This window comes from Jaculus jaculus, chromosome 1 (assembly GCF_020740685.1).
Source record: "Jaculus jaculus isolate mJacJac1 chromosome 1, mJacJac1.mat.Y.cur, whole genome shotgun sequence".
NCBI classification, from domain to species: domain Eukaryota; kingdom Metazoa; phylum Chordata; class Mammalia; order Rodentia; family Dipodidae; genus Jaculus; species Jaculus jaculus.
This window is the reverse complement of record NC_059102.1, coordinates 17,536,209-17,554,610: the sequence shown is the minus strand read 5'-3', so window position 1 is coordinate 17,554,610 and position 18,402 is coordinate 17,536,209. Positions and strand designations below refer to the sequence as shown.

Sequence of the window (18,402 nt, the reverse complement as noted above, 5' to 3'; positions counted from 1 at the left end):
ATGTCATGCAGCTTTACCAACCCTAGGTTATAAACAAACAAACAAACAAACAAACAAACAAACAAAAACCTAAGGAAATCTAAGTCAGTCCACCACTGAAATACATGCACCTCCATGTTCATTATTGCACTATTCATAATAGCCAAGATGTTGAGCCAGTCTACATGCTCATCACTAGACTATTAGGTAAAGAAAATATAGTATATATGCCCATCTCTCCTGATCGCTCCATATCATAAGTACAGGTTCACTCTTCTTTAAAAAATCTTCAATATTTATTATATATGTTAATACCATTAATTTAGGTCAATTTCAGTAATTTTTCAACTTCCAGAACAAGTAAAAATGATTCAACTCCAGTTAGTAACATGATATGCCTACCTTCACGTAGGAAAAAGCTTCTGCTCTCAACCCAGGAGCCACAGTAGAAACCAATGCCCTGACACTGGTGATGAGCAAATAATACTGTAGTGCAAAATCAATACTTTCCAATCATGTGCGTTCTCATTCTGCTTCCAACATCTGGCTTCAGCCTCCCTCCAAAATCCAGCTTTGGCTGAGATGCTGAGGTCACAGAGCCACAGAGGACACAGTACATAGCAGGTGGGGGGCTCTCCTTCAGCAACAGGTGCACTTCAAAGGTTCCATAGCACAATGCCAATTTTTTTCAAAATGTTATGACATCTTGCCAAATCTTCAATTAGGCCTGCAGTGACCAGAGAAATCGATCACATTTTTCAAGCATACTTTGTATCAAGGCCCTCTGCCTTTTCTCAGCAATCCTCAGGATATCACAGGTTCTGGTAAATTTCTCTGACAATTCAAGGGTCAGACCACATTCCTGGAGCAGTGACCAGGCCCCATCTGGGCCCATGACCTTAGTTAACAGAAGCGCCACATTCTCCACGTTGATGGCGGCAGGTTCGTCACTCAGGTTCCCAGTTAGTGACTAATGGGGAGCTGGCCTGGAGCTCTCGTTCTGCACAAGGCATAGGAGAAGCTTCCATTCCTCTGCAGTCTCTGGGACCCAGCCATTGTCCCCTTCCATCAGGCTCATATCATTCAGGTACACAATATTAGTGAAGTCCTCTCTTCTCCTCTCTAACTCCAAACAGAGTATAAGATATCCAGGCCAGAACCCACATGACCTACACATGTCAGTCATTTTCTCTTTGGCTGTAAAATCTGCAGGAAGCTTAATCAGAAGAAGGATGAGCTGACTGTAACCCCAGGAGAGCAAGTGTGAGTGAAGCCTGGGATGTCCTTCATCCACAGTGTTTGTGCTTGGTGGAGCTTTGTGAGACATTGCCAAAAGCAGCCACTGCAGCCTTAAAGACTCTGGTTATAGAAGAAACTCAAGGAAGGACGATCACTGATCTTCCAGTCTTGATTTCACCAGACTGTCCAAATAAGCCAAAAACTGGGCAGGGTTATGGTGACAAAGCTGCATGATGTCTGAGGGCAAGATGGATGGGTACAACCTGATTAAGGACCACAGGGCGGATTCTCCAAACTTTTCATACAACAGGGAAGCATAAGCAATCCACTAAGGACTATCAGCAGGAACGGAGACATCCAGTAACTTCACTCTGGTCGGCAGGTCTCCTTCCTCCAGCTCCTTATATATAGGGTTAGAGCTTGCCATTTCTTTCAGTCCTTCAATAAAAGTGTCCCCCACACAAGGGCTGTTGGGATAACTAAGCTTGATGCTCTCCTTTGCTCTTTCCAAGTCCAGAAGGAAAAAGTACTTCTTCAGGAACTGACAAGCCAAACTTGCAAGAGGGCACTGCTGGGAATAGTCCCCTTGTCCACTTGTGCTTCTGGTTGCAGAACTCAACACACTCAGCTCCAGGCACAATGTTGTCAACTCAGCCAGGTCCTTCCGAAGACTGTGCAATGGTGCACAGAGAACACACTCGGAAACAGTCACTGGCAGACTGCCTCAGACTACTTACACATTCACAAGCTATTTGACCATCAGTTTCTTCAATGCCTACAGAGTCCCTTTTTTCCTTTTCATTATCTCCATCTAGTGTTCCCTGTTTTGATTCACTAAGCAGGAGCACATCCTGGTGTGATTTCTCAGGTCCATTGCCAGTACTGGAAATGCCTGTGAAGTCCACAGCAAATGTTTCTTCTAACCGGGAAAGCCATTCCTGTAAAACCATTCTTAAAGAGCTGGATTCAAATAAAACCAGAGGATCCAATAACTTGGTCAGTGCTTCTGCTCTTGCTATGATGAGTTCTTGAAACCTGTCTTCTTCTGGAAGTTGACTATTTACCTCTTTTTCCCCTTCAGTGTCTTCCTCCTGTGGGCAGGTACATGAACTCACTTCCTCTTCACATGACTGATCCTCATCCTTGGGTTCTTGTCTCTCTTTCACCTCGGGGCTTGTATGAAGGGTGCCAATCTTCTCTGTAGTTTTATGCACAAAGCTAGAAACATTGGAATTCACTATGTAGTTTCTTCAGGCTGGCCTTGAACTCAAAACAATCCTCAAGATAAACTCTAAAATGTTGCTTGCTCTCTCTCTCTCTCTCTCTCTCTCTCTCTCTCTCTCTCTCTCTCTCTCTGGGCTGAGGTGGGCATATCTGCAACTTCAGTACTCAGATGCAGAGCAAAGTCCAGCTCCTGGGCCTTTCCTTGACAGCCTGAAGAGACACAAGAGGAGATGGAGAACGAAATGATAATGGAATGCTGAAGGGGAGAAAAGTCTCATTCTTATCTGGGCCATGAGAAACGCTGTCTTCATTTCCAGTGGAAACACAGCCCAGTTCTGGCTGGTCCTCTTCCAGATGTGAGGCAAATTCTTTAAGTCTCTCATCCTCTGAGAAGGTTTGGCTGTGAAGGGAGCAAAAGTCTTCGTCTGACTGACTGCCCCTTCTACTACTGATGATGCGATAAATGCCAGAGTCCAAAATGCTAAAACTTTCATGTGAGGAGATGGAGCTTCTGCTGCTGCTGCAAGCTGAGTCCAAAGGTTCACATTTTAAGATCAACTCATCCAGCTGAGATATTAGCTCACTGCAGGTTGCAGTGTCCAGCTGAGCTTTCAAATGCTCCAATTTTTCTACAGTCAAAGATTTTCTTGTTCTGCTGGCAACGACAGAATTGTGGAAAAGGCAGCATGTGCGAGCAGCCAGGTCCCACGGGCCTCTTCTTAGCAGCCGTTCCACACAGCGCTCCACAGATAACAGGGAAAGGCGTGAGATTTCCCCATTTAGTTATAAACAGAACAGCTCATTCTGGTAGACAGCCACACATCCTGAACATCTTTAACTTCACTCCAAAGAAGAACTTGAACACTCTGAGGAATGAAAATATAAATTCCTTTCTCTGTCCAAGTTAGCACACAGGGCTCGCTGAGATGCAAGAGTTTGGGAAATGCTAAGGACTGGGAAGACCCAGCAGGGTGCTCACACTGCAGCTCTGATCTCGGGGTGATCACAGGAAGCGGCGGCAGTGAAAGGAGCTTCTTGAACTGATGTGTGCCTATCACCTCCCCGTCAAAGTTCACCTCCCACAGCCCGGAACCCGGGCGAGCACGGTAAATCAGAGGTTTACCTTCCAGGGAAGAAACAAGCTCTGTATTCTCCATCTCTCTCTCTTTGTTTCCAATCTTCCAAAACTTTTCTCTGTCCGTGTCACACAAGAAGGAGCGAGTAAGTGAAGACATGAGCAATCTTCCATCCAGATAATCTAACTGGACAATGCAGGAGTCAACCGTCGTTACTGTCTGGACAGGAGACATCACAAAGGCAGCAGCTGCCTTCATTTGTTTAGAGGTGTTGAGTTTGATGGCAGACACTTTCCCCACATGATCACCAACAAAAACTCTCAGAAGAGCTGTGTCCCAACAGAGAGCTGTAACTGTTCGGCCTTTGTGTTCTGAAGACACATAAATTCGTTCTGGTTTCCCACGACGTTCTTGATTTAATTCCCAAACCACTACAAGACTTTGACTGGTAGCCACAGCAACATAGTCGGTCATCATGTGAACAGGAAATCTGGGAAACTGCACCTTCCCAGTGTGAAAGAAAAAGCCTGCGCTTCCAGCCACCTTTCTGAATGAGATCGAGCCCTCCTCCTGAGCTGCCCAACGCCAGCCATCTCCCAGACACAGCTATGCTGGTGCGCTCTAGACGGCTGGAATCCAGCCTCAGGGCTGTGAGTAACGACGGATCCAGTAACTCAAACTCAGCAAGAACATGGCTGTAGACATCTTGTATCACTGGCATTAAAGGCATTTAGCCTGGAAGATACTACTTGTTCAGTGAGAGACACAGGACTTCTCACTGAAATAAAACCTTTGCAAGAGCGGTGATTCTCATGGTGTGCACGTTGCTCAGCATGAGCAGCCCGGTGACCGAGTTTCCGAAGTCAGGCTCACTGGCTGGCAGTGCACACTCACTCCTCAGCCAGGTTCACTCTTTTAATATATTCCATTTATAAAACCCTTAAGGGGGTTACATTTCTAAACATGCCACTAATGGGATTTTACTTATATCCCACTATTGGAAAGAGTGAATGAATCCACCAAGGTCATTGCTATAGTTTGGATGTGAGGGGACCTCTTCAAAGGCTAATTTATGTATAGAAGGCTTGATCAACAACTAATGATACCATTTCAGAAGGCTCGGGGAATTTTAGGCATGGGTACCTGGCTGGAGGAAATAGGTTGTTTGCAGCTGATCCTTAGGGTGTTTATTATCCCTGTCCCTTTCCTGTAATACTTTCTGCTTCCTGCCATCTGATGGGAAATTCTTTGCTCTACCATGCCTTTCCTACCAAGATAGACCGAACCTTCTGGAACTATGAGAAAAATAAGTCTTTCCTTCTTTTCAGTTGCTTTTCTAAGTTATGTGATCATAGTGTCAAAGGCCTGACCCATGCAGTTAGGTATTTTAAATTTTGTTATGTTAAATAAGAGCCTGGAAGAGATCATTCCCAGTGAACTTACCCAATCACAGAAAAAAAAAATCACCACATAGTCTCACTCATCTACAGCACCTAACCTGAATCTACCCAAGATACCTTATATACCCAGCAAGCATCTCATGGACTAGACACTAGCATTGATGGGGAGGGAGGGGAGGGCATCAAAGGGGTGGGAAATACTAATCTAGACCCAAACGGCAATGGTACCATAAAATTCTACTTCCTAAAAGCCAGACCAAATGGCTGAACCTTCACCAGGCCCTTACCGGGAACACCTGAACCACAAGACAAGGGAGAGGGTAGGATCAAGTCTAACTTAAATCTTCTGCATCTTCCTTCCCTCCCTCCCTCCCTCTCCCCCTCCCTCTCTCTCTCTCTCTCTCTCTCCTCTCTAACTCTTGTATGTTAGTTATCTTTTTCCTCAATTTTTTAGTGGGCACTGACCTGTAACTCCTAGTACCAGCATGGGGCTATCATCCACAATGAGATTTTGATCAGAGAAACCTACAAGGTTTCCTAAAAGAATGACAGATTTCTGTCAGAGTACTTGATGACCCACCAAAGGTCAGTGGTAAGACCCTATTGCTGAAGACTCCATATGCAGCTGACAGGTAAAATGAAATGGCATGGCTGGAAGCCAGGAGAGAGTCAGTCCCCAGATAGTCAGCATGTCTAGTGCCAGAAGGTGCTACATGGATGACTGGGGGAAATGACCAATATCTTTCCAAGCAACTCATGGTCTAACCTACTTAGCAACAAATAACCTGTTGTGATGTCCATACAAGTGCAATAGTGGCACACAGCCATGGTGGGGAACCAACTGCTCTTGATTTGGCTAACTGATCCCCTCAGTGGTACGGGACCCATATCTGGAGCTGGGAAACAAATCAGAACCATATCCAAACATAAGCCCACTCTCCAATATCAAGCTACCACAATCATGGGGTACAAGAGGGCCTACACCTATTAAACTCTCTATTAAAAAAGTAAGGGTTGGGTTGGAGAGATGGCTTAGCGGTTAAGCGCTTGCCTGTGAAGCCTAAGGACCCCGGTTCGAGGCTCAGTTCCCCAGGTCCCACGTTAGCCAGATGCACAAGGGGGCGCACGCGTCTGGAGTTCGTTTGCAGAGGCTGGAAGCCCTGGCGCGCCCATTCTCTCTCTCTCCCTCTATCTGTCCTTCTCTCTGTGTCTGTCACTCTCAAATAAATAAATAAATAAAAATTTAAAAAAAAAAAAGTAAGGGTTATCTCATTTGTCCTGGTGCTAACTTACTCTCCGTTGGAGAATCTGCTTCTCTTTTTCAGATAGATGCAGATCCTAAGGAGAGAGCTACCCCATCATACCTCAAAAGGGCCCAGACTGAAACTAAGGACAATTGGCGAAACAAGCAAGGGTGCTGTTTTCCTGATGAACTGGATACCAACACAAAGGGGAAGGAGACCAACACAGAGAAAAATCAACTCCTACCAAATCAGAGAGCCAGAGCCTCAGAGGCCCCCAACACCTCAGCACTGAAGCAGACCAAAAATGAACCCAACATGGCTCAGGGAAATTTTGTGGAAGAGGGGGCGGAAAGAATGTCAAAGCCACATGTTGGGTCATGATATGCACGGACATTTATCATACCAATAACTGTGGGCTAACTCCACAATGCACGGCCCATTTACATCAACAATGAGGGGCCATTTGGGAGGGGGTAGGTCACAGATGAGCCTAATAATGGTACCAAACTGCCTGTACTTGCTGAATAGAAAACTAATAAAAAAAAATACTCAACAAAAGAAAGTGATGAGTGTGCTAAGTCCTATAAGGCAAGAGGGCATGGTAGGAAGAACACTCCAGAGAGAGGAGCAATAGAAGCACAGGCACAGAAATAAGAATTTGAGAAACAGAGAAAGCCTTTCATTCTGTGGTTCAACAAAATATATTAAACCATGACCAAATGTGAAGACTGGCTGTGGATTGGCAATCTGTATTAATTAGGATGTTTTCTCACATGAGCCCAGAGCTCCAGCTCAAACTAGTGTCAGAAAAGGAGAAGTCAGGTTGTGCTGATCCAGAAGCTTGGTGTTCTTTCTAGAGCTTTCTTTCTTTCTGCCTCTCCACATTCTGTTGTCTGTGGTGATGCTGTTACATCCAGGCAATTCCCTTCCTACCTACAGGGTAGCCATCTACCCACTTAGGGCCACTGACCTCTCTCATGTTCAATAAGAGACGTGCATCTCTTTCCTCATCTTTCCTGACAATATTCGTAAGGCTCCTTATGATTGGGATGTGAGGAATGAGGCCACAGACTGAAGTGGGGATGTTCGGGGAGGAACAGGTCAGAGGGACACTGTTTGTCACATCACTTTTGAGATGTTCATCAGATATGCAGTTGGCCATGTCAAATAGACAGATGGATATTTGAGCACAGAGTTGAGGATAACAGACCTGCATTAGATATAAACTTCCATGTTCAACATAAGGACGTCAGGGTTTTAAATTTTATTTATTTATTTATTTATTAAAAAATTATTTCCTTAATTTTCTTTATTTCTATTTGCTTATTTGCAAGGAGACAGAGAGAGAGAGAGAGAGAGAGAGAGAGAGAGAGAGAGAGAGAGAGAGAGAGAGAGGGAGAGAGAGAGAGAATGGGCATGCCAGGACCCCTTGCCACTGCAAGTGAATATGCACCTGGCTTATGTGAGTACTGGTGAATTGAACCTTGGCCATCAGGCTTTGCAGCAAGTGCCTTTAACTGCTGAGCTATCTCTCCAGCCCAAGATGGCAGTTTTCAAAAGTTCTATATTTCTTTTCCAAGAAACTAGCACAATGCTCAACACATGTGAATGAATACTTACTTAATAAATGTTTAAATCATAACTACTGTGAGTACCTTTTGTAATTAATGCCACATCACTGGAACAAACCATCTGTCCAAGGCAGCTGATGAGCGGAAAGGGCTTACTTTCACTTTCAGGCTCAAGGGGAAGTTTCATGGTGGCAGGATGAGAAGGCAGAGCGGAAGCCGGACACACTCTTGCTACAGCAGCTGGAAGATGGCAGACGGTGAGCTGAGCTCTGGCAAGCAGGGAGCTGGGATATAACACTCCAAAACCTGCCACCACAACACACCTTCCTTCTCCAGCAAGGTTCCATCTCCCTAACCTGCCACCACCTAGGGACCAGGCTTCCAAAATATGTAAGTTTATGGGGGAAATTTGATTCAAACCAAAACAGCACCTCACATAAACGCCATTAAAGACAATGATGGGGTTGGAGAGATGGCTTAGTGTTTAAGGCACTTGCTGGCAAAGACTAAGGTTCAACTCCCCAGTACTCTCATAAAGCCAGATCACAAGGTGACACATGCATTTGGAGTTCATTTGCAATGGCTAGAAGCCCTGGCATGCCCATTCTCTCCCCCAACTCTCTTTTTTTTAAAGATTTCTATTTTATTTATTTGAGACAGAGAGAGAGAGTGAGAATGGGCATGCCAGGACCTCCAGCCACTGCAAATGAACTCCAGACTTGTGCACACCCTTGTGCATCTGGCTACCATGGGACCTGGAGAATCGAACTTGATTACTTTGGCTGCGTAGGCATGCACCTTAACTGCTAAGCTATCTCTTCAGCCCTCTCTCTCTCTTTTAATTTTTTTATCCAATTTTTAAAATTTATTCATTTGAGAGAGACAGAGAGAGAAAGAGGGAAAGTGAGAGAATGGGCGCACCAGGGCCTCCAGCCACTGCAAACGAACTCCAGATGCGTGCGCCCCCTTGTGCATCTGGCTAATGTGGGACATGGGGAATCAAGCCTTTAACCGGCGTCCTTAGACTTCACAGGCAAGTGCTTAACCGCTAAGCCATCTCTCCAGCCCTCTCTCTCTTAAATAAATAAATAAATTTATTTTAAAATAATGATGAAACTAAGTGTACATGATCATCATTTTAGCACTTGGTAGGCTGAGGCAGGAGGATTGTCATTCAAGGCCTCTCTGGGGTAGGAACTACTTGTGAAACCCTGTTTCAAAGTAAAAAGAATAATGCTCTTTTCTTGTTAGCTTCTGGTGAGTTTCCTGTTTTTTTCTCCCTGACTGAGCTGAGATAAGTAGAGAACCCCCATCCCCTAACCCCGCAGGGGCTCTTTACCTCCTCCTGCCCTCCCTCCACGTTACAGGAGTTCTCTGTACTTTCTTTTCTGTCCTCTCTATGATTTTCCCAGGCCCACCACATGGCTTTCAGCCCACATCTGTATCCATTTTTCTTCTCTTGGTTCTGTGCTTACCTCAATAAATATAATGATTTAATAAAAAAAGAATAACAAATAACAAAACTCAACGAATAAAAATGTTACCTGAAAGTTTCTCAGTTATAAGATAGGAAAAAGGAAGACACGATCATTTAATTTTAAAAAATAGATCTACAAAAGACCCTATTGTTAAGAATTATCCTGGGCTTATTTTGAGGCTGTTATCAATGGGATTGTTTTCTTGAATTCTTTCTTAGCAAGCTCATTAGCGGAATATACAAGATTTTATTTTATTTTTTATTTTGTATCCTGCTACTGAAAAATTTTAAAAATCAGATTTAGGCATTTTTGTTTGCTTGCTTGCTTGCTTATTTGATTGAGGTAGGGTCTCACTCTAGCTCAGCTTGACCTGATATTCCTTATGTAGTCTCATGTTGACCTTGAACTCACAGTGACTTTCCTACCTCTGCCTCCTGAGTGCTCGGATTAAAGGCATGTGCTCCCACACCTGGCAGATTTAAGAGTTTTTGGTGGAGTTTTTAAAATATAAAATCACATGATCTATAAAACAGTTTAGTTTTGTTTCTTACATTCCTACTGTATCCCTTTATTTTTTTGTGCTTGGTTGCTTTGGCTAAAATTTCAAGTACAATATTGAATAAATGTGAGAACCTTTAAGTCTAATGTAATCCCATTGATCTATTTTTACTTTAGTTGTGTGAGTTGTTTTTTTTTGTTGTTGCTTTTTGTTTTTTTTTTTTTTAGGTAGGGACTCACTTTAGCTCAGGCTGACCTGAAATTCTCTATGTAGTCTCAGGGTGGCCTCAAACTCACAGGGATCCTCCTACCTCTGCCACCTGAGTGCTGGGATTAAAGGGGTGGGACATCACGCCCAGCAACCTGAGGTTTTTTCATAAAACAATTATTTTCCATGTATAATATCATAAATGCTTTCCCCTCTCTTTTCTTCTAGTATTTTCATCGTTACTGGTCTTAAAGTTAAGTTCTTAATTCAATCTGAATTGATTTTACACATCAAAAGATATAGTTATGTGTGTAGACAGATACCTGATTTTCCCAGTAGAATTTACCTTTTCCTAATGTGTGTTCTTGGAAACCTTGTCAAAGATCAGTTGACTATAGTAACTATAGAAATTTGAGTTTATTTCTGGGATCCTCTGTTCTTACCTATTTACCTGTTTGTTTTGTACCAGTAAAGTGCTGTTCTGGCTATCATAACTTTGTAGTATACTTCAAGTCAACTGGTATCATATTGCCAGATTTGAGAATTCTTTTTTGCTCATTATTATTTTTGGCTATTCCATGTCTTTTATTCATCCTCTGTACAAGTTTTAAGACTTTTTTCCTATTTATAGGAAGAATGACTTTAGATTTTGCTATGAGCTACCTTGACTCTTTTGATTGTGCTTTGATTTGAACATAATTTGTAAACCCAGAGGGTCTACTGTGACTAAAGCTTGGCCCCCAGGTTGGTGCCTTTGAGATAAAGTATGCACTTAGGTTGGGGGCACATTATCCTCAGAAGAGATTTGTAATCTCTCTTTCTTGCTGTCTCACTCTCTTCCTGTTTGGTGATGTAAAGTCTTTTACATACATTCACATTTGATGCATCCAAAAGAAATAAGGCTTTCACTAGATCTTAGCTGATACCAGTACCATGTCCTTGAACCTTGGATGCCTTGAATCTTGGATGCCCATCATTTTTCCCATTGTCTAATTGGTGTGCACTATGTGGAACAGAAATGGTGAGAGTAGACTCCATTCACTTTTTCCAGATCCCTGAAGAAAAGTTTTAAAGTTTTCCTCAATTGGTGTCATGTCAGCCATGGAAGTGTCGAGTATGATGTTTTCCATAGCACATGAAACATTCTCCAGAATAGATTGCATGTTAGGTGACAAAAATACCTTAACAAATTTAAGAATATTGACATCATTTCAATTATCCTTTCTGAACACAATAGCATAAAACTAACAATCAACAATAGAAGGAACCTCGATTGCTTTATTTGACCGCTTTATTTGACCATGGGGAAAAAGGTACTTAAAAAAAAAAATCTTGAGGGCTGGAGAGATGGCTCAGCAGTTAAGGCACTGGCCTCCAAATTCTAATAACCTGGGTTCATTTTCCTAATACCCACATAAATCCAGATGCACAAAATGGCACATGCATCTGGAGTTTGTTTGCAGCAGACTCTTCCTTCTATATCTCTCTACTTGAAAATAAATAAATATTTTTAACTATTCTAAGGAATCTTGAGGTAAATTATAATAGAAACATAGCCTAACAAAACTTACAGGATCCAGCCAAGATGGCTATAGTGGCAATTCACAGGCACAAGCTCCTACATTTAAAAAGGGACACAGTCTAGTAGTATACTCAGAAAGTTTGAGCATGAAAAATAAACTCAAAAACAATAGAAGTAAGGAGATAATAAAGACCAGGTGAGACATAAATGCAACGTATTTTTAAAATACAAAAGATCCATGACACCAAGAGCTATTGCTATTTGAAAGGTGGCTCCTGCTGTATGTGGAAATTAATGGTATTTTTGGTATATTAAGTTATATAAATTTATTTCACAGGTAATTGCCACTATTTTTCTTGCAGTGTAGGTAATAAAAGCAGGGCCTATTGAATGCTATTCCTGGATTCTACCACTGAGATATATGCTAGGCTCACTTACATTTTCAAAGTGTGTTCCATTACATCCCTACTTAGAAAAGCTCACCAAGAAGGCACAGCAGGGTAGGGAGAACTTGGGGTTTAAGAAGGGCACTACCATGTCCAGTCTTCATCTAGGAACTAATGAACCAAATACAGAGGGCGCACACAAGAAGACACAGTTTGTGGACAAGAACAACAGACTGTGATGGGCTAAGAAAGAAATGATTGTCATATTCAACATCATAGAGGTTCTATATCTAGTTGACAACAGTGTTATGCTATGAGTAGTAGACAAAAATACAAGGAAAACCAAACAATAGCAACAATAAAACTATATTATTAAAAATGTGGAGGAGGCCGGGCGTGGTGGCGCACACCTTTAATCCCAGCACTTGGGAGGCAGAGGTAGGAGGATTGCCGTGAGTTCGAGGCCACCCTGAAACTCCATAGTGAATTCCAGGTCAGCCTGGGCTAGAGTGAGACCCTACCTCAAAAAAAAAAAAAAAATGTGGAGGAGGGGAAGTGGTTTCCTTCCACAGTAACACCTCCTCTGTACTGACGTGACCACTTTTTAGATCAATTCTAGCTGGGTGTGGTAGTGCACACCTTTAATCCCAGCACTTGGGAGACAGTGGTTGGAGGATCACTGTGAATTTGAGGGCCACCTGGGGCTACAGAGTGAGTTTCAAGTCAGCCTGGGCTAGATCAGCTCTAGACTAACACAGTCCAGGAGAACATGACATGCATATATAGACACAAACAGCTCACTCAAGGCCAGTGGGGAGAATTTGTGCCTCCATACTGAGGTCTGCTAAAAAGTTACCTGTGTGTTTATGGGAAGGTTGTTTAGATCTTTGAAAAATAACTAGATTCCCCCCACACACACCACCACCGATCTGTAGTTGTATTAGGTACAAAGCTGCCTTTGTATGAAACCCTAAGTAAGTGATCAGTACTATCAAACTTAGGCGTGTTTGCTGTTTCCACAGATGCAGTCATGCATAACAGAGGAGGGCTAACCATTGTGTCTAGGTAACTGGACCCCTTTACGTTTGCAGGATGGTTGTTCTAAAAGGTTCAAAACACTAACAACCTCCACATACTGTTTTCACAGTGTTTTCTGCCAAAAGAACCGTGGTATCTAGGAAAACATGGCTTCCTTCTCACACATAGCCTTGACCATGGCTGAACCTGATAAGGGGAGGACAGGGCAGGCTTTTTGAAGGCTAAGTAAATGCGAGCTGGTTTGGCTAATGTGATGGTTATCTGTCCACACAGGTGCTTAGAGGACTTTCTTTTCCTAACCTGAGCTTGGTATCAGAGCATAACTTAAGTGTGAAAAAATATCTTCTCCGAAAATAGAACTATTTGACTAGAAACTTGCAGTCTGGTTTCTGTGTCAAAGTTGACCCTGCATTATGAAATGTTCTGTCCAGCACAGGAGGTACAGAATTGTTTTACCGGGGAGCCCACTGAGCTTCCAATGCCTTGGAGTGCTTGAAGAAGCTGGGAATGTCTGCCATGGCTTTCCAGCCTTTCACTAGTCTGACCTCCTGACATGTGAGGAACGCGCATAACAAAGCAGGGCTTTTGTGTATGCTGTGGTCCTACATATGCAGAGCACTGAGCTGCTTCACCACATTACTTGATGCCAGGAACCACGAAACATGGGATCCATTTCCACTGAAATTTGAGACATCCATAATGTGCCCCAATTGCCTAAAAAATAATGGATCCCATTGTTAATTGATATCCATTAACATAGCTGAATACTTTAATACCTCACCTTCAATATATCCTCAATACTAAAAATCTACAAAGAAGTTTCAGAGCTAGGCTGTACCATAAATCAACTGGACTTAAAATATACACAGAATTCAACCCAACAGGTAGGAAATACATACTTTTCTCATTAGCATATGGAACCCTCTCCAGAATAAGTCAGATAGCGTGCTACATACAAAACAAACCTTAACAAATATATTTTTCTAATGATGTAATCTCTTGTGTCCTATCATACCATAGTGGAGTAAAAGTAGAAATCAATTGCAAGAGAGAATCCAGGAGCTACACAAATTCTTGGAAACTGAACAACACACTTGTGAATATGTAGTGAGCTGTTGAAGAAATCAGAAAGGAAACTAAAACCTTCCAAAGAAAAAAAAAATGTAAATTATAGCACAGTCTAGTGGATCCTCTGGGATGTAGCCACAGCAGTACCAAGAGGAAAACAAATGGAATCATACGAAATCAAAATGTTTCTGGGGCTGGAGAGATAGCTCAGCAGTTAAGGTGCTTGCCTGCAAAGCCTAACAACCTGAGTCCGATTCCCCAGTGCCCACATAAGCCATAGTCACAGAATGACATACACATCTGGAGTTCGTTTGCAGTGGTTAGAGGACCAGTGTCCCCATGTTCATTCTTTCTCCCTCTCTCTCACCTCTCTGCTTGTTGAAAATAAAGTAAATTTTTTTTAAGTTTCTGTACAGCAAAAGAGACTATCAGTAAAGAAAACAGACAGCCTACAGAATGAGAGAAAACTTTTACCAGTAGTATTTTATACAGAAGGCCAATATCCAGAACTTACAAAGGACTGCAAAAATTAAATACCCAAAACAAAAATAATAAAACAGCCAATCACGTAATGGGCTAATGAAATAAACAGACAGTTCACCAGAGAAGAAACACAAACAGGCCAAAAGCATTGAAAGTAGTGTTCAGCATCCCCAGCCATCAGGGAGAATCAGAACCCTATGGAGATCAAAATAAGGGACTCCAAAGAGAAGCTCCCACTAGCAGTCACCCAAAAGTGAGGCTACACTCATCAAGATCTCTGTAAACTAACAGGGCTTAGCCCCTTTAACCTATCCTGATCTCACTCTCCATTGGAGAATCTGTTCTTGTTTTTCAGAAAGCAGTGACAACCAAGAACAACCATAGTCTCCCAACAAGACTAGAATAGATAGCTAACTCCGTGACAGGAGATGAACCACCCCTCACACAGTAGCCAGGGTCCAGCTGAAACCACAGAGGACCTGGCGAGATTAGCAAGAGTGCTGCTTCCACTGTGAGCCTGACCACCTGGGCCTGGGTGGTGCAGACAGACGCTGAAGAGACTCAAAGCGCACCCAAGCAGAGATCCAGAGGCTGCTGAGAGCTCAAAACTAAACACTAAATAATAAATGAAACTAAACACTAACACAGAATTAAAGCACACCCACCAAAGCTCAGGGAAGTCTGTGGACGAGGGGGCAGGAAGAATGTTAGAGCCACAGGGTGGGAGGGAATATCCAGAGGCCCTGCCTCCCACAATGACTGACTGCTGCTCACAGCTCATAACCCGCAACCCCATCATGAATCCCAGCGATCCCACTGAGGAGAGCCCTCAGGGGAGTGGGGACAGGGAAGAGGAAATGATGGTGCCAACACACGATGTGTCCATACAAAGTTTCTACTAACATTGGGACTCACAGGACAAGCACACGTAATGTACAACGTGCCTATGACTGGTGCTAATAAGCAGTGAAGCCAAGAGGTATCACCCACTTGCTGAGGTAGTCATGAGCCATGTGATGGGACCCCACCCAGCTTATAGGAAAGTCAGCTTTTGTTTGTCACAAGCAAGCACCTGGTGAAATTCAGCTTCCTGGCATTCCCCTAAGAGAAGCCCTGGTCTGTTCTGGGCATGGGCACTGGAAAAGAGCCAGTTCATTAAAAATATGATTTTTGGATGTTAATGTTGTCTCTTGACTCTTGGCCGATAATGTTTATCTGTTCTAGGAGTGTTTTTATTGGCAGTCTTTAAGATCTCGTGTGTATAGAATCTTATCACTGCCAAATAAGGATATTTCGACTTCTTCCTTTCCTACCTGTATCCCTTGAATTTGCTACTCTTGCCTTATTGCTCTAGCTCAATCATCCAGTACTGTATTAAATATGGCTGCAGAAAGTGGACACCCTAGTCTTTTGTTCCTGATTTTTGTGAAAATGCTTTGATTTTGTCCCATTTATATAACGTTGGGTATAGGCTTCTTGTATATGGCTTTTATTCCCAGTTTCATCAAGACTTATAAAGAAGAGATGTTGGATTTTGTCAAAAGTTCTCTCTGCATGAATTGAGGTGATCATGTTACTTCTATCTTTGTTATGTAATATATTATGCTTTTTGATTTGTGTATGCTAAAGCATCCCTGCCTCTCTGGAATAAATCTGACTTGATTGTGAAAAAAAAAATAATAAACTTCTTTAAGATAGCATCTCATCTTGGTCAGAATGGCTGTTATCAAGAACACTGGCCAGTTCTGTGAAGGGTGTGGTGGAAGAGGTGGGAGTGACCACTGGGAGTGACCACTGGTGCGTCCATTATGAATTTCAGTAGGGAGGAAACACAACTGCCCAATGACCAGCTACAGCATTCCCGAGCACTGTGGAGCCTTTACAAACGTACTTGAACATCCTTGCTTACTGCTGTCCCGTTCATGATAGTAAGAGAGGGGAACAAACCTAAGTAGCCACCAACAGGTAAATGGGTAATAAAAATGTGGCACATACACACAACGCAATTTCACTCATCAGTAAAGAAAAACAAAATTATGAAAATTTGCAGGAAAATGGATAGGTCTGGAAAGAATTATGGTAAGCAAGGTGACGTAAACCCAGAAAGCCCCAGACCAGGTGATCGCTCTCATACCTTCAGCTCCTACTTTGTAATATTTATACGTGTGTATGCTGTGGGAGACATTACTATGATGCATAAGGACCATCTGTACCTCATGGTGAGGTATTCAGGCCAGAATCAGAATCAGATATTAGGTACCCGAATAGCTCCTTTTTGTTTGGTCATTCATTCAACAGGAACCTGCTGGGGATCGACCATGAGCCAAGTACCAGGCTAGCACAAAGTTATGACAAATCCCAGCCTTCTGTGTTTGTGACCCAGAACTTAGTAGGATGGATCTCAAGGAAGGGTAGTGCTAAGGGAAAGCATGGGGGAGGGGCTAGGGTAGAGCAAGCTACAGAACACGAGAGAAGCCACCCAAGGGGAGGGCCGAGAGATGGGGGACTGGGTGGGAATGTGCAGTATGGCTGTACTGGAGCTCTGTCCCTGCGTCTCGTGCTTATGTTTTCACATTTTCTTGAACATTTCTCTCTTGCTTTTATTTTCTTTCTGTATCTATAGACTTTTGTCAAGGGACTGAATTCTGAAATATCACTTAATCAGTTTTAGTTAAATGCAACATTTTCTGAATAATTTCATCTAAATCTTAGACACAAGCTAAAGACTTCTGTTTGCTTAAAATTATGGTATCCTATCACAGTTTTTTTTTTAAAAAAACATTTGAATCAAATCACAAACTAAAATGGTCCCATTTTTTTTCCTATCAAATATTTCTTTCTCAGCTTTTCCAAGACAAATTCTAATTTCTTCTCTTATTCATAATCTCCATTGGTGGGGTCCCTGTTCATATAGCTTTGCTCTCAGTAATACCAACAATTAATTCCCTTTCTCTCTTGTTTGCTCTTCCTACATGTTATTGTTAAAAAGTTAAGTAATTCGCTGGGTGTGGTGGCACATGCCTTTCATCCCAGCGCTTGGGAGGCAGAGGTAGGAGAATCGCTGTGAGTTTAAGGCTAGCCTGGGCTAGCGTGAGACCCTACCTTGAAAAGAAAAAGAATGTACCCAACTATAACTATCAACATAAGCTGTCACCTGCTTTTCTAGAAGGAATGCATGCTCTTAAAGGGTTGCTGTGATTTGTCTGTATTGATGGGCAGAGAGGTAACGGAAGAGCTGCATGGGTCGGCATAGGTCAGCGTTTACTTTCAGGTTGATTACGGTCAAATCTGCAAAGAGGTTGCCTTTGCACGCACGCATGCACGCGTACCTAGGCCACAAATAAGGAAGGGAGCCCCTGCAATGGCAGGACGGTGTGCTGAGCACAACGGAAGCACATCATAAGAGAACATTCCATATCTACCACTTTCTCATCTTCCCACGAGCACCTTGGAACACTGGGCCTACTCTATCAATCTGGGCTTATCTGTGATTAAAATTAGAAGTACGCCCTTGGAACCTTCTCTCTTTCCATGCCACCTTCCCATGGCAATGCTCTTGAAGATAAGACTCCTCTATAAAAGGACCTTTCAGGGGCGTCCATTTTCTGTGGAACTTGAACCTGACAGGTCCGCCACGGTGAGTCAAGGACACAACCTCCAGACGACGCTGTTAGGCTTTACCCGATCTCTCCTATGGTCTGAGTGAATTTGGATGGTGACCCAGCCATGGGTTTGTGTGTGTGTGTGTGTGTGTGTGTGTTGTTTGTTTGTTTGTTTTCCAAGATAAGGTCTCACTAGCCCAGGCTGACGTGGAATTCATTCAAACTCATGACAATCCTCCCACTGCTGCCTCCCAAGTGTTGGGATTAAAGGCATGTGCTACCACACCTGGATATTTTATTTATTTATATAAGAGAGAGAGAAGGAGAGAGAGAGAGGGAGGAAGAGAGAGAGAGAGAGAGAGGGAGAGAATGGGTGCACTAGGGCC

General features: G+C 43.0%; 1 pseudogene; it reads right to left on the bottom strand.

The window, feature by feature from the left end:
* Nucleotides 1-629: 629 nt before the first annotated feature.
* Nucleotides 630-4,248, bottom strand: LOC101603594 (annotated as a pseudogene).
* Nucleotides 4,249-18,402: the final 14,154 nt, after the last annotated feature.